At 44.9% G+C, this 16,245-nt stretch overlaps 1 protein-coding gene across 2 annotated transcripts in view; it reads right to left on the bottom strand.

Annotated features, from left to right (window-relative positions):
• LOC142301105 (E3 ubiquitin/ISG15 ligase TRIM25-like) overlaps window positions 1-12,807 on the bottom strand; it is a 32,879-nt gene extending 20,072 nt beyond the window's left edge. Inside the window, exon 1 of one of the 2 annotated variants that reach the window (XM_075342127.1) lies at window positions 12,736-12,807. The gene's annotated coding sequence lies outside the window, so the exon portion shown is untranslated. Of the gene's footprint in view, window positions 1-12,385 lie in introns of both variants that reach the window. The other variant, XM_075342126.1, reaches the window with a different exon arrangement.
• Between the last annotated feature and the right edge of the window lie 3,438 nt (window positions 12,808-16,245).

Here is a 16,245-nt window from a genome sequence, read left to right on the forward strand (position 1 = left end):
TTACAGCAGAGTATCTGCTCTATTTTATAGATGACACCAACTGCTTAGGTGAAAGCACAACATCTCTGGAGACATGTAGGGTGGCACGAGGTGGTAGGGGCGGGCGAGGGATTGACTCCAGACGCCCCCGAACACTACATGAAAACCGTGGCTCTGGCTGGGTGCATGGACATGTGTGGTGTAGGTCATGCCTCTTAGCAGACCGCATGTCACCATTGCCTTTGGCAGGCCAGGACCAGACAGCAGTGTAGACTGACACCGAGACCACCAGTCCTTATTAAGCAAGTCTTTTACTGAACAGTTTCCACAGTTCTTTCGGCATTACATCACATGTGAGCAGGGGCTGGCTGGCAAATTTTGGCCTGAGGGTCAAGCACACAGCAGCAGCCTGTGATACCAATGTGATATGACTGAAGTTTGAATGACTATTAGATAGGGATCATGATCAAAAGATAGGAGTGATCCCAGATATTATTTGATCCATCAATAATTCAGTATCAAAGAAGATGTCCTTTGGAGGGCCAAAATGATTACCAAGGAATATATGTCACACATGTCTTGAAGCAGTTGAAGATAAAGGAAGTAACATTTACAGTTCCACTTACAGGAAACTTGTGGTTAGCTTAAAGACAGTTTTAAGGATGAAATTTACGGCTCATTGCAATATTTCACTAAACTGTGGTCAGCCAGTTGTCAACTGACAGGATGTGCTGGAAATGTGCAGGAAGCTGCCGTTACCTACAACATTTTGTGGTCAAGTTACATGAACATGACTCAGCTGTCATATGCTGGTGACCATTTAGACACAACCTACAATATTTTCCTATAAAATATACACGGAACTCGCTTAAGGTAGGGAAATACCTTCCAGGACATTGGAGTGTACGTACGCACTGTTCCTGTGATGCAAGATGCCATGTTGATTCCTTATCTTAACTCGAGTTCCCTCCGATGTGAAAGGATTGCTACAACATAACGGTAATGTTGATGCATATTTCTGTTATTGTATAAGTTTCTATGACTATAAGATTCTAAATGCCTATGTACCATTGATTATATTCATGTGCTATTAAAATAAATAGTATCTTGCTATAAAGAATATTAGTATTCGTGCCTGATTAGGATATCAGTGAGCGCTTCGTAAGTACGGGCTTTCAGCCCCCTTCTTAGTAGAATTTAGCAAGACATAAATTGGCGTAGTCGGCAGGATTACTTCTATAAGAAGTAATTAAACGAATTTTTGTAATTTAGAAGTTAAAAACATATATTTGGCAAATTTCCAGATATATTTTTTCAATCTTTTTGCATAGTGTGAAAATGTTCAGAAAACGTAAGGATAATGTTAAGGAGGTTGTTGTGGAGATCCCCGGCTGGACTGAGGCTCCCTACAATCTTATAGCACATGAATTGGTCAATTGTGGATTGGCAGAACAATGGCAGAATAAGCTTAAGGGTATTGAAGCTACTGATGTTGTGAATGTACTCAGTGGTGCCCCTGTGAAAACAGGTGATGTAGTGTCTTGTGAATTGGCAGAACAATGGCAGGACAAGCTTAAGGGTAGTGAAGCTACTGATGTGAATGTATTCGGTAGTGTCCCTGTGAAAACAGGTGATGTAGTGTCTTTAGCACGGCACAAACAATGGCAGGATAAGCTTATGGGTAGTGAAGCTACTGATGTTGTGAATGTATTCGGTAGTGTCCCTGTGAAAACAGGTGATGTTGTGTCTTTAGCACGGCACATCTGGATTTTGGCAAGTGCATATAGTGTAATGCATGAGCGTAATCTAAATATGCAGAAGAAAAGTTCCCAGGTGGAACAAAAGATGATAGAATTAGGTGGCCTGAAAACAGTTATGGAATGTAATACCAGACTGTTGAAGGATAAATTGGAACATTATCAGAATGTGGCACAAAAAGCTGCCATAAAAATTGCTCAAAATAAGTACAAGAAAAGAAGAGGAAAAGTAAATAAAACCAAAGTACATAAAAGTATCGTCTCAGCTTCTATAAACTGGGATCCCGATACTTGGGATGGGGATGTGTGGGATTCATCTTCATCATCTGATGAGGAGGATTACCATAAAGGAAAGATTCAGGCTAATCCAGTAAGGAGGCGCCTAGAGAGGACAGAAAATGAGATCATCCGGGAACATGTCCGGGATGGTCAGGGGAATCTGCAATATGACGAAGATGGTAATGCCATCATAAATGAGAGAACGATTCCTCATGTAAAAAATCGAGTAACCATTGAAGATTACTCTCAAGGAGAAGTTGATAGCATTTTAACACAGTTTAGACAAAAACCAGGAGAAGGAGAAATTCCCTGGTTGGTCAGGGTGCACGATCTCGGAGGAGGTGGAGTGCACTTTGACGCTGGAGACGTGGCAAAATTTGTCACCATGTCTCAAGACCCAGTAATTCAGAGATCAATAAAAAATAATTTTGTTGATCATAATGAGCATGGTACTCAAAACTTAATCATGATCTTAGCCCATGCTTTTCTGGACAAATATCCATCAGAAGCAGACTTTCCTATCAATGATAAACCTTGGTATACCTTAAAAGATGGTATGGAAAGGCTGAAGGAAGAAGCAATGAGGAATGCTCTTCCTCTTTTTGGAATGGATGATGATTATCTCCAGTACCCATTGACAGCCAGCATAAGAAATAGGCTGCTTAAACATGCTCCTCCAGCATACAACACAGTTATTTTAACCTTAACTGTAGCGCTGACTGGAGAATCAATCGGTGTAGTTCTAGGGAGGATGAGGGAGTTACAGGATATGGGACAGTGGGATAAATCGTCCCCTGGAGGCCATGTTGGTAACAGTATGCTAAACAATCCTGATTGGAAAGAGAAATCAGTAGGGGACGCCCCACGGGTGTCTCGCAAAGACATGTTCCAGGCTTTGCTTAAAGCCGGGATCAATAAGGAAAGGATTGATGGAAAGGAGACAGGAGAATTATGGAAGTTGTACAAACAGAAAGTTCTATCCACAAAGAAAGTGACCACTAAAAATGTGGAAGGGGGTTCAAAAACCCCCAAGGTAAAGAAATCAGAGGGAAAAGGGGAAAAACCCCCAAAGAATGTGTCTTGGGAAGATTTTCAGTCAGTTTATCCATGGGAAGAACTGGCTGCAGCCGTGGCCACAAAGGTCACGGAAGGAAGGGCTAATACACAGACTGAAGTCTGTGTAAATGAAAGTTCAGAAGGAAGTGATTTACCATAGGTAGCCAGCCAAGCCCCCCTATTGATAAAAAGGGACGAACGTCCCTACGTCAATCTTAGCATACATTGGAAAGGGGGAAATGTTCAAAGAGTCCCAGCTTTGATTGACACGGGGGCGGAGGCTACTTTAATTCATGGAAACCCAGAAAAAATAAAAGGACCTAGAGTAAAAATTGCTGGACTAGGTGGTCAAGTGATCACCGGGGTTCAGACACAGGTAGCTTTGAAGATAGGTAATTTACCTATCAAGAAGTATACGGTGCTGGTAGTTCCTATACCAGAATATATTTTGGGAATTGATGTCCTAAAAGGGATGACTCTTAATCTAACCGAAGGAAAATTCTCCTTTGGGGTTATGTCTTGTCATAAGGAAATGCAGATCTCACATTATATCAATGATATAATGATACAAGGACAAGATGAGCAAAGTGTGAAAGATCAATTGACAAAACTGGTTGCTCATATGTGGAGTAAAGGATGGGAGGTCAGTGATGCCAAGGTTCAAGGACCGTCTCAGGTGGTAACATGTCTAGGGATTCAGTGGAACAAGGGGCACAGAGAGATCTTGCCCAATGCCAGACAGAAAATTATTAATTTTCTGGTCCCTAAATCCAAACAGAAGACTCAGTCTTATATTGGATTGTTTGATTTTTGGAGACAACATATCCCTCATTTGGGACAAATGTTGGCTCATTTGTACAACGTAACGAGGAAAAAATATGAGTTCCAATGGGGAGAGGAACAGCAAAATGTGTTTGAGATGGTCAGGGAAGTGTGGCAAGACATTGAAGGGAATATTCAAACTACCAAGACCACTGTATTTCATGTCGATGCTCATGTCCCTACTAACTCACTTGAACGTTTGTTTAATTCAGAAGCAGATAAAGCAGCAGCCATCAGACAAGTCAGTCCAACAGTTGACAAGGCAAGGTACAGCTGTTTGGGCACACCAGAAAGAGCGACACCTTATTCCGCAGGTTTAGACCTCAGTACATTGGAAACTGTCGTGGTACCCCCAGGTAAGGTAAAACCAATTTCAACAGGATTGGGTTGCCATATACCAAAGGATCATTATGGTCAAATAGCCACTAGTTCTAGTTTAGTGTTAAAAGGAGCCATAGTGGTGGGAGGGGTAATAGAGGAAGATTATCAGGGAGAAATCAAGGTACTGATGCTAAATTTTGGAAATGAACCTTTGATATTGATGAAACACCAGAGGGTGGCTCAGATGTTGATTATCCCAATAAACTTGTCTGAAATAAGAGAAGGAACTGCCCCGGCAGAATTAACAATACGGGGTACTAAAGGTTTTGGATCCTCTAATATTAAAAGTGTAGGAGCAAAAATATGGATTCAAAACCTCCAAGGACCGCCCTCAGAGACAGAGGTAATAGCGGTCGGAAAAGATCGTACTCTCCTGATAATGAGACCAGGAGTGGAGAAGTGGGAATATGTCCCACAAGAAAAATGTTATTTACGAGAATAATAGTGTATCTTTATTTGCAGATGGTGTTGTAAATAAGCGGAATCCATGGTATCGGTTACTGGGAAGAGCTCGATAGTGATGAGATGGAGAAATTCCTGTGTCTGATGTTTGCCTCTTTGGTCGTTGGATGGACAAGTCTACATCAGGAGGAACCTGTGGCGAATGAATTTCTGATGCACCATCACATTTTCAACACACAGATTTCTGGATCTGTACACATTCTTCGGTTACAGCCACCAGTATCCCTTATCTGGATGTCCCGGTATCGATGGAGGAAATCTTAAAGTAGAAAAGTTGTTCTGATCATCTTGCTGATAAAGACACTCGATGTGTTCATCTATAGAATGCGACAGTACCCATTTCCGTAGTGGGATGGATCAATCTTCCATGGTGGCAAGGCAATTTGAATGCAACAGTCACCAATTTGCAATATCTGGCTTTTAAGGGAGGAATTTGGGTACTAAGATATAAGACTGGACTGACTAACCTGGGATTCATCTCTATGGACTGTAGATGCTTTTAAACCCAGCTTATTGGAAAGGACAATTCATGATATGTTATGGCCTTATGCCAATATGTTCATAAATGGGACTAGTGAAACTTGTAGTAACATATCGGGAAATGTAATGTGTAATGATTCCTTTGAATATCGAGCAAATGCCAAAACACATGATATTCAAGGGAGCTTTTCAGATAATATTGCTTTTAGTTTTAATATAATATACATAGTAGTGAAAGTGATTATTATATTTGTGATTCAACGTTTATCTAAACAAACCAAGAAAACAAAATTTGTGGCAAACAATATTTCTTGGTCATGGTATGGTATATTCCGAGTGATCTTCTTCTAGTGGAATACTGATGATGGAAAATAATCCCTGGGATCAAGGACCGATTGTGATACCAATGTGATATGACTGAAGTTTGAATGACTATTAGATAGGGATCATGATCAAAAGATAGGAGTGATCCCAGATATTATTTGATCCATCAATAATTCAGTATCAAAGAAGATGTCCTTTGGAGGGCCAAAATGATTACCAAGGAATATATGTCACACATGTCTTGAAGCAGTTGAAGATAAAGGAAGTAACATTTACAGTTCCACTTACAGGAAACTTGTGGTTAGCTTAAAGACAGTTTTAAGGATGAAATTTACGGCTCATTGCAATATTTCACTAAACTGTGGTCAGCCAGTTGTCAACTGACAGGATGTGCTGGAAATGTGCAGGAAGCTGCCGTTACCTACAACATTTTGTGGTCAAGTTACATGAACATGACTCAGCTGTCATATGCTGGTGACCATTTAGACACAACCTACAATATTTTCCTATAAAATATACACGGAACTCGCTTAAGGTAGGGAAATACCTTCCAGGACATTGGAGTGTACGTACGCACTGTTCCTGTGATGCAAGATGCCATGTTGATTCCTTATCTTAACTCGAGTTCCCTCCGATGTGAAAGGATTGCTACAACATAACGGTAATGTTGATGCATATTTCTGTTATTGTATAAGTTTCTATGACTATAAGATTCTAAATGCCTATGTACCATTGATTATATTCATGTGCTATTAAAATAAATAGTATCTTGCTATAAAGAATATTAGTATTCGTGCCTGATTAGGATATCAGTGAGCGCTTCGTAAGTACGGGCTTTCAGCCCCCTTCTTAGTAGAATTTAGCAAGACACAGCCCATGAGCAGCGGCCCATCCTTGTTGTATTTGCCGCCGGCTGCTTCATGTAGGGAGTAGAGGTAACAAGTTTTTTGAAAAGATAAAAGCCGAAGTAATGATGATATAGTTGTGGTCAAATGCCGACAAAATTTTCATCCACGTCTATCAGTGTCCTACTATATATATATATATTAGAGATATATATATATTATATATATATATATATATATATATATATATATATATATATATATATATATATATATATATATATATATATATATATATATATATATATATATATATATATATATATATATTAGTGCTCACTTCAGTTATCCTATTCAGTTATATGTAGTTTTTTTTCTGAATGTGAACACAGCTCCGCCCCTTTCGGCCATGTTTTTTCCATCTCCTATATAAGAAAGTCCTTAGTTACCCCTCTCCACCCATAGCAGTTTTTAATTGCAATGAGATGACACACAGTTCGGGTCACAGAGCTAGGGACCCCAATATAGAGATATACCTTGACGAGGTTTTGGGGCTCAGTTACATTGATCAATGCGATTGCTAAATATCTCCTTTTTCCTAATATTCATAGCAGGTATGCAATTCATTATTCACATGTTCAAATTAGCAAGTAGCATTTTTCATTGTATATTCCAATATTTTTCCATATGCTTGAGGCATTATACCATTATCTAAGTTTGATGTGCAGCCTTATTCTTATATATAGTATGTATTTTTGGCTTGCACTCATATATATATATATATATATATATATATATATATATATATATTAGTGCTCACTTCAGTTATCCTATTCAGTTATATGTAGTTTTTTTTCTGAATGTGAACACAGCTCCGCCCCTTTCGGCCATGTTTTTTCCATCTCCTATATAAGAAAGTCCTTAGTTACCCCTCTCCACCCATAGCAGTTTTTAATTGCAATGAGATGACACACAGTTCGGGTCACAGAGCTAGGGACCCCAATATAGAGATATACCTTGACGAGGTTTTGGGGCTCAGTTACATTGATCAATGCGATTGCTAAATATCTCCTTTTTCCTAATATTCATAGCAGGTATGCAATTCATTATTCACATGTTCAAATTAGCAAGTAGCATTTTTCATTGTATATTCCAATATTTTTCCATATGCTTGAGGCATTATACCATTATCTAAGTTTGATGTGCAGCCTTATTCTTATATATAGTATGTATTTTTGGCTTGCACTCATATATATATATATATATATATATATATATATATATATATATATATATATATTAGTGCTCACTTCAGTTATCCTATTCAGCTACTGAGAGAAGTGTCTGGGACTCTACTTAGCACGTGACCATAACTGTGCAAAATGCATATATCTATCACTACACTGGGAATACAGGGGAATCCTGACAGTGTGCACAGCACTCTATCACCATTCAGCAGTCTGCTCTCACATAGGGACTACAGAAATCTGTCTAGAGCTCGGAAAACAGTGTTGGAAAAAAAATGTTGCCTGGAAATTGCATGTTGTCCACAGAGTTGGTTTATATATACTCGCCTCCATTATAAAACAGACAAAACAGTCCACCTAAAGAAGCCGCATATTGACTTTTTTCTCTCTGTGTAAATGTCAGTGCAATGTACGGTCAGTGTGTTAGTATACTCACCTGCAGCGACCTTCTGTGTGCTGCACCACTCTGCTCCTCTTCTCAGTGACATCACCGCTCTGCAGACTCTCCTGGTTGCACTAAGATCTGCTCCTCTTCTCACTGAGGTCACCGCTCTGCAGACTCTCTGCGTCGCACTGTGCTCTGCTGCTCTTCTCAGTGACGTCACCGCTCTGCAGACTCTCCTGGTTGCACTGAGATCTGCTCCTCTTCTCAGTGACGTCACCGCTCTGCAGACTCTCTGCGTCGCACTGTGCTCTGCTGCTCTTCTCAGTGACGTCACCGCTCTGCAGACTCTCCTGGTTGCACTGAGATCTGCTCCTCTTCTCAGTGACGTCACCGCTCTGCAGACTCTTTGGGTCACGCTGCGCTCTGTGTGACCTAGAAGAGGCTTTTACAAAGTAAGTCTATGGAATAAGGTTCCATAGACTTACATTGTAAAAGATGTCCAGGTCACAGCACAGTGTGAACCAAGGAGTCTGACAAGCGGTAACATCACTCAGAAGAGGGGCAGAGCGGTGCTGGATACCGGAGAAGGCGCTAGGTGAATATAATAACACACTCGCACTGCAGAGCACGAACATTTACACAGAATTTGGGGGGAAAGTTCATTGCACACGTCTTCAAAGCAGAAAATAAGCGACATCTTGTTATATCCTTTCTTTGTAGTAGACCTGGATACAGAAATATGGAGAAAGGATAATGTGTGACTGGTATATGATGTATCAGAGACATATTATCCTGCACTGTATATACATCTGATGTCTGTGCACATAGTATATTACATACAGTATAGAGGACAAGACGTGACTGGTATATGATAAGTTATGAGTACAGATATCAGATGGTATATACTGGATAATATGTGAGTTATTATACTATGAGTACAGACATCATATTCTACCACTCACATTTACCCTGTATATAACATCAGCTGTTACATACAGTATACAGGATAATATGTGACTGGTGTAAGTACAGAATATCAGATATTATACCAGCTACATATCATGTATATGACATCTGATGTCTGTACATAGTATATTACATCCAGTATACGGGAGAATATGTGACCGGTGTATGATATACTGTGAGTACAGACAGTTATTGTAAGAGGCACATGTGAATGGCGCTTCAGAGCGTATGATCAACAACAGCTCCACATACATGGCGCTATTCAGAATATACAAAATAATAAACCAATAATGACCCTGAGAAGTGCGAAGTACAATGTCTCCTCTCTGATAACAGGACAGGAGAAAGGGTACTGTGCAGTGTATATACAGTGTGTCCACCCATATCCTGTCCACCGCCATTAACCTGAGAACGGCGGCAGCTATAGGCATAGAAGTGGTGTCTAGGTATAGTTAAGTAGCCATGCGCTACACAATGTAAACACCTATAGCGCCACCTGGTGGAAAACAACGGAGTTAGCATTTTTATCTCGAAAATGGAACAAGATAGAGAAAAAAAGTGAATTACAAAAATGTACATTTTCAATTCAATACGAATCGACACCTTGCATACAGAAATGCTATGATTAGAACGTGTAAAACTCACAAGGCTGCGGACGTGAAGCGATACCTCATGGAGACCTTCCTACAAGTCATTGGGTATGGTGGCTGCGCGGAGTGGCCTCCACGCTCACCTGACCTGACCCCATTGGACTTCTTTCTGTGAGGTCACATCAAACAGCAGGTGTATGCGACCCCTCCACCAACATTGCAGGACCTACGACAACGTATCACAGATGCTTGTGCAAACGTGTCACCTACCATATTGCACAACGTGCAGCAAGATACAGTATGCTGTGCAGAGTCCAGATGTGCATTGCAGCTGATGGGGGCTACTTTGAGCAACACAGTTAAATGAGCGCCATATGCGTGACCAGCATTCAATGTTTTGGGGGGGGGGGTCATGGGTTTCATATCATAGCATTTCTGTATATAAGGTGTCGATTCGTATAGAATTGATGATGCCTGCAACTTTGTAATTCACTTTTTTTCCCTCTATCTCGTTCCGTTTTCGAAATAAAAATGCTAACTCCATTGTCTTCCACCAGGTGGCGCTATAAGTGGTTTCATTGCGTAGCGCATGGCTACTTTACTATACCTAGACACCACTTATATGCCTATAGCTGCCGCCGTTCTCAAGTTAATGGCGGTGGACAGGATATGGGTGGACACTCTATATACATACGCACACAGAGCCAGGCCTCATATATATATATATATATATATATATATACATATACACACACAGCCAAGCCTCATGTGTGTGCACGAGCGCACGCGCACACACAGCCACGCCTCATGTGTGTGCACGAGCGCGCGCGCACACACACAGCCACGCCTCATGTGTGTGCACGAGCGCGCGCGCACACACAGCCACGCCTCATGTGTGGGCGCGCGCGCGCACACACAGCCACGCCTCATGTGTGGGCGCGCGCGCGCACACACAGCCACGCCTCATGTGTGGGCGCGCGCGCGCACACACAGCCACGCCTCATGTGTGGGCGCGCGCGCGCACACACAGCCACGCCTCATGTGTGGCGCGCGCGCGCGCGCACACACAGCCACGCCTCATGTGTGGGCGCGCGCACACAGCCACGCCTCATATGTGCGCGCGCCCGCACACACAGCCACGCCTCATATGTGCGCGCGCCCGCACACACAGCCACGCCTCATATGTGCGCGCGCCCGCACACACAGCCACGCCTCATATGTGCGCGCGCCCGCACACACAGCCACGCCTCATATGTGCGCGCGCCCGCACACACAGCCACGCCTCATATGTGTGCGCGCCCGCACACACAGCCACGCCTCATATGTGTGCGCGCCCACACACACAGCCACGCCTCATATGTGTGCGCGCCCACACACACAGCCACGCCTCATATGTGTGCGCGCCCACACACACAGCCACGCCTCATATGTGTGCGCGCCCACACACACAGCCACGCCTCATATGTGTGCGCGCCCACACACACAGCCACGCCTCATATGTGTGCGCGCCCACACACACAGCCACGCCTCATATGTGTGCGCGCCCACACACACAGCCACGCCTCATATGTGTGCGCGCCCACACACACAGCCACGCCTCATATGTGTGCGCGCCCACACACACAGCCACGCCTCATATGTGTGCGCGCCCACACACACAGCCACGCCTCATATGTGTGCGCGCCCACACACACAGCCACGCCTCATATGTGTGCGCGCCCACACACACAGCCACGCCTCATATGTGTGCGCGCCCACACACACAGCCACGCCTCATATGTGTGCGCGCCCACACACACAGCCACGCCTCATATGTGTGCGCGCCCACACACACAGCCACGCCTCATATGTGTGCGCGCCCACACACACAGCCACGCCTCATATGTGTGCGCGCCCACACACACAGCCACGCCTCATATGTGTGCGCGCCCACACACACAGCCACGCCTCATATGTGTGCGCGCCCACACACACAGCCACGCCTCATATGTGTGCGCGCCCACACACACAGCCACGCCTCATATGTGTGCGCGCCCACACACACAGCCACGCCTCATATGTGTGCGCGCCCACACACACAGCCACGCCTCATATGTGTGCGCGCCCGCACACACAGCCACGCCTCATATGTGTGCGCGCCCGCACACACAGCCACGCCTCATATGTGTGCACAAGCGCGCGCGCGCACACACAGCCACGCCTCATATGTGTGCACAAGCGCGCGCACACACCCACGCCTCATATGTGTGCACAAGCGCGCGCACACACAGCCACGCCTCATATGTGTGCACAAGCGCGCGCGCACACACACAGCCACGCCTCATATGTGTGCACAAGCGCGCGCACACACAGCCACGCCTCATATGTGTGCACAAGCGCGCGCACACACAGCCACGCCTCATATGTGTGCACAAGCGCAAACACACACACACAGCCACGCCTCATATGCGTGTGCACACAAACACAGGCCTCCTATGCGCGCGCGCACACAGGCCATTTTTATTTTATATATATATACACACATACACTGTACATACATACACACACAGGCCTCATATATTCGCGCGTGCGTACACACAGCCACGCCTCATGTGTGCACACAAACACAGGCCTCATATGCGCGCGCGCACACAGGCCATTTTTTATATATATATATATTTTTATATATATATATATATATATATATATATATACACTGTACATACATACACACAGGCCTCATATATTCGCGCGTGCGTACATACACAGCCAGGTCACATACACAAGTAATACAACAAGGCACAAATACACAGACCCAGGTATGAATACTTACCCTCACACACGTGTCTGCACAAGCAATGGCGCCGGCCGCAGAGAGAGGAGAACAGGAAGTCAGCTCTTCGCAGTGAAGTTCCGGCAGATCAGCCCTGCATGACCCTGGCCCCGCCCCCAGGGCTGCTCCGGGAGTGGCAGAGTGCGGCTTCCGTAGAGCAGTGAGTGCAGCTGCCGCCTCCTGTGTCTGCAGACAGGAGCTTCAGGGCCGGAGCAGCCCATAACAGTATCCTCTCATAAAGCGCTGTAAAGCCGAACGAGCACAGACATCCCAGCACCTAAACCACTAATGTTTTTCCTCATATAAAGCATGAATATTTGTTATAACGGCCGCCTCCCGCCTATACATACTATAAACACGTCTGGGCCTTCATCCACACTGTCTGAAAGAGAAACTGTCTCTGTTACGCATAGCGACCAATCAGAGCTCAGCTTTAATGTTTTAAACCGCTCTGGTAAAATGAAACCTGCGCTGTGATTGGTTGCTATGGGCAGCAAAGAGATAGGAGAGGACACACAGGGGAAAAATATGTAAAAGACATACAGAATTGTAGTATGGAGGGCGGTCGGCCTATACACAGAACCTCCTATCACAAAGCAATGGAGGAGCAGCTAATATAGCTTTACACGGATGAGAGCAGTGAGTCTGGAGAAGAAGCCGGGGCTTGTGGGAAATGTAGTTTATAGAGGTCACATGGCCACCAGTGAAGGACTTCACACTGAGCACAGAAACATGTGGAGGAGATGGAGCCAGAGAAATGTAAGGAATGTCGCAGTGAGGATCTGGAGATATGGCCGGGCTACTATAGAGGAGACAGAAATAGATTCAGGGGTAAACCTTTTAATTTGCAAATCTTGAGGCGTTTACACTCACACACACATAATACAACAGCTCCAATATACAAGGAAATATCTGTGTATTACACATAGACTGATACATCGGCTGCTGAACCAAGCAGATATTACAGAGAGCGGTATAACTATCCGGGGTGCAGGAGTCACAGTCACCCCAGGATCCTGGGCCCCGCATCTAATCCGGACACTGGGAAAGCTGGGTCAGCCGAGAAATAGGTACAGTAATCACCCAGCTTTCCCAAAGCCAGATATGTTACTAACAAGTGTACGAAAGAGGGATAGTTCATACCCTTTACAAATATTACTATTAACCCCTTCAACCACATCCCCTTGGCGATTTTCCGTTTTTTCCTCCTTCCAAGAGCCATAACCTTTTTATTTTTATGTCAATATACCCATATGAGGGCTTGTTTTTTTGCAGTTGTACTTTTGAATGACACCTTTCGTTTAACCATATATTGTACTGAAAAAAGAGAAAATATTAAAAGTGCAAATCCACAGTTATTTGCGGGGGGGGGGGGGGGGGGGGGAGGGGGTAGTTAACATGTTTACTATATGGTAAACCGGATATGGCATTATGATTCCCCAGGTCGGTACGAGTTTGTAGACACCAAACATGGATAGTTTCACTTTTATATAAGTGGTGAAAAAAATTCAGAATTTTGCCCAAAAAAATAATTGTGCTTTTGTTGCCATTTTCCGAGGCCTGTGGCGTTCTCATTTTTCAGGATCTGGGGCTCAGGGACGGCTTCTTTTTTTGCGTCTTGAGGGGACATACTAAAAAGAATGATGAAAAGGAATAAATAAAAAGAATGAGGGTAATAACTTATTAGGTGTATATTATGTAGATGTATAAAAGGTTTCTTGGGCAAGTTAGACATGGAATGAACATAAAATATCTGTAAATAATAGGAGAATGAATGCATATGGCATATAACCAGGTGTATATTATGTTACCTGAGCATTATAGGTGTGGAATGATCATGAAATATATGTAAATAATAGGAGAATGAATGCATATGGCATATAACCAGGTGTATATTATGTTACCTGAGCATTATAGGTGTGGAATGATCATGAAATATATGTAGATAATAGGAGAATGAATGCATATGGCATATAACCAGGTGTATATTATGTTACCTGAGCATTATAGGTGTGGAATGATCATGAAATATATGTAGATAATAGGAGAATGAACCGGCTACGGAGGAGAGGGGGAGAGAAATCCCACCTTCTCCTCCTCCGTGCCAGCCCGCCCCTCCTGAGAGCCTGCCTGCCCCCTGCAGCTGTGGTCTGCTGGCACAGTCGGACCTCAGATGCAGGCACACTAGCATGATACTCGGCTCCTGCTGTGCTGCCAGCGCGAGCCGAGTGTCATGCGAGCATCCCAGTAGTGCCCCGTGTGGCTCCAGCCTCTCTCTCTCTCATACTCACACTCACTGACTCATTCACTCACACTCACCGATCACCGGCGCTGCGCTGCACGGCTGTCACATTGCTGGCGGCTTCTCCTGATTTGAAAATGCCAGCCGCCCATTATTCAATCTCGTATTCCCTGCTTTCCCCGCCCACCGGCGCCTATTATTGGTTGCAGTCAGACACGCCCCCACGCTGAGTGACAGCTGTCTCACTGCAACCAAATCACAGCCGCCGGTGGGTGGGTCTATATCTTGCAGTAAAATAAATAAATAATTAAAAATAAACTGCATGCGGTCCCCACCAATTTTGATACCAGCCAGGGTAAAGCCACATGGCTGAAGGCTGGTATTCTCAGGATGGGGAGCTCCACGTTATGGGGAGCCCCCCAGCCTAACAATATCAGCCAGCTGCCGCCCGCAATTGCCGCATCCATTAGATGCGACAGTCCCGGGACTCTACCCGGCTCATCCCGAATTACCCTGGTGCAGTGGCAATCGGGGTAATAAGAGGTTAATCATGGCAGGCGGCTATGGGACACTCCCAAAAATTAACCTGTAAGTGAAAGTAAATAAACACATACACCCAAAAAAATACTTTATTTGGAATAAAGGACCAAAAAACACCCTCTTTCACCATTTTATTAAAATCCCCAAATACCCCTCCAGGTCCGACGTAATCCACAGAGGTCCCGCGACGCTTTCAGCTCTGCTACATGAAGCTGACAGGAGCAGCAGTAGAACACCGCCGCTCTTTATCAGCTCCACACAGCAACTGAGGGAGTCGCGCTGTCACCGGTGACGTCACTGAGGTAGTGCCGGGGTGTGTGCGGGGATGATGCGTGCGGGAGTGCCAGGGTGTGTGTGGGGATGATGCGTGCGTGCGGGAGTGCCGGGGTGTGTGCGGGGATAATGTGTGCGGGAGTGCCGGGGTGTGTGCAGGGATGATGCGTGCGGGAGTGCCAAGGTGTGTGCAGGGATAATGCGTGCGGGAGTGCCAGGCTGTGTGCGGGGATGATGCGTGCGGGAGTGCCGGGGTGTGTGCGGGGATGATGCGTGCGGGGATGATGCGTGCGGGAGTGCCGGGGTGTGTGCGGGGATGATGCGTGCGGGAGTGCCGGGGTGTGTGCGGGGATGATGCGTGCGGGGATGATGCGTGCGGGAGTGCCGGGGTGTGTGCGGTGATGACAGGGTCTCTCCCTCTCTCTCAGCTTTAAAAAAAAAAAAAAAAAAACGGATCCGTTTTTTACCGGATCCGTCGCATCACTTTTTACACACTCTGACATGGATCCATTGTATCAGGCACAAACCGGATTGTGCCGGATTGCAAGAAACTGATGTGTGAAAGCAACCTAAGGGGTACTTTGCACACTACGACATCGCAAGCCGATGCTGCGATGCCGAGCGCGATAGTCAAATTGATTTGATGGTCCTTGCTTGCTGTCCTGACGAAGGGAGCTGTGACTCCTGAAACGCGTTGACATTTGCATGCCAATAAAAGAAGCATAAAATCTCCATTGAATCCTCTGGGTCCTTGGCGCGGATTTAGAACCCGTTTTCTTCGTCCACTTTCTGTTATCGTATCATC

Source organism: Anomaloglossus baeobatrachus, chromosome 4 (genome assembly GCF_048569485.1).
Source record: "Anomaloglossus baeobatrachus isolate aAnoBae1 chromosome 4, aAnoBae1.hap1, whole genome shotgun sequence".
NCBI classification, from domain to species: domain Eukaryota; kingdom Metazoa; phylum Chordata; class Amphibia; order Anura; family Aromobatidae; genus Anomaloglossus; species Anomaloglossus baeobatrachus.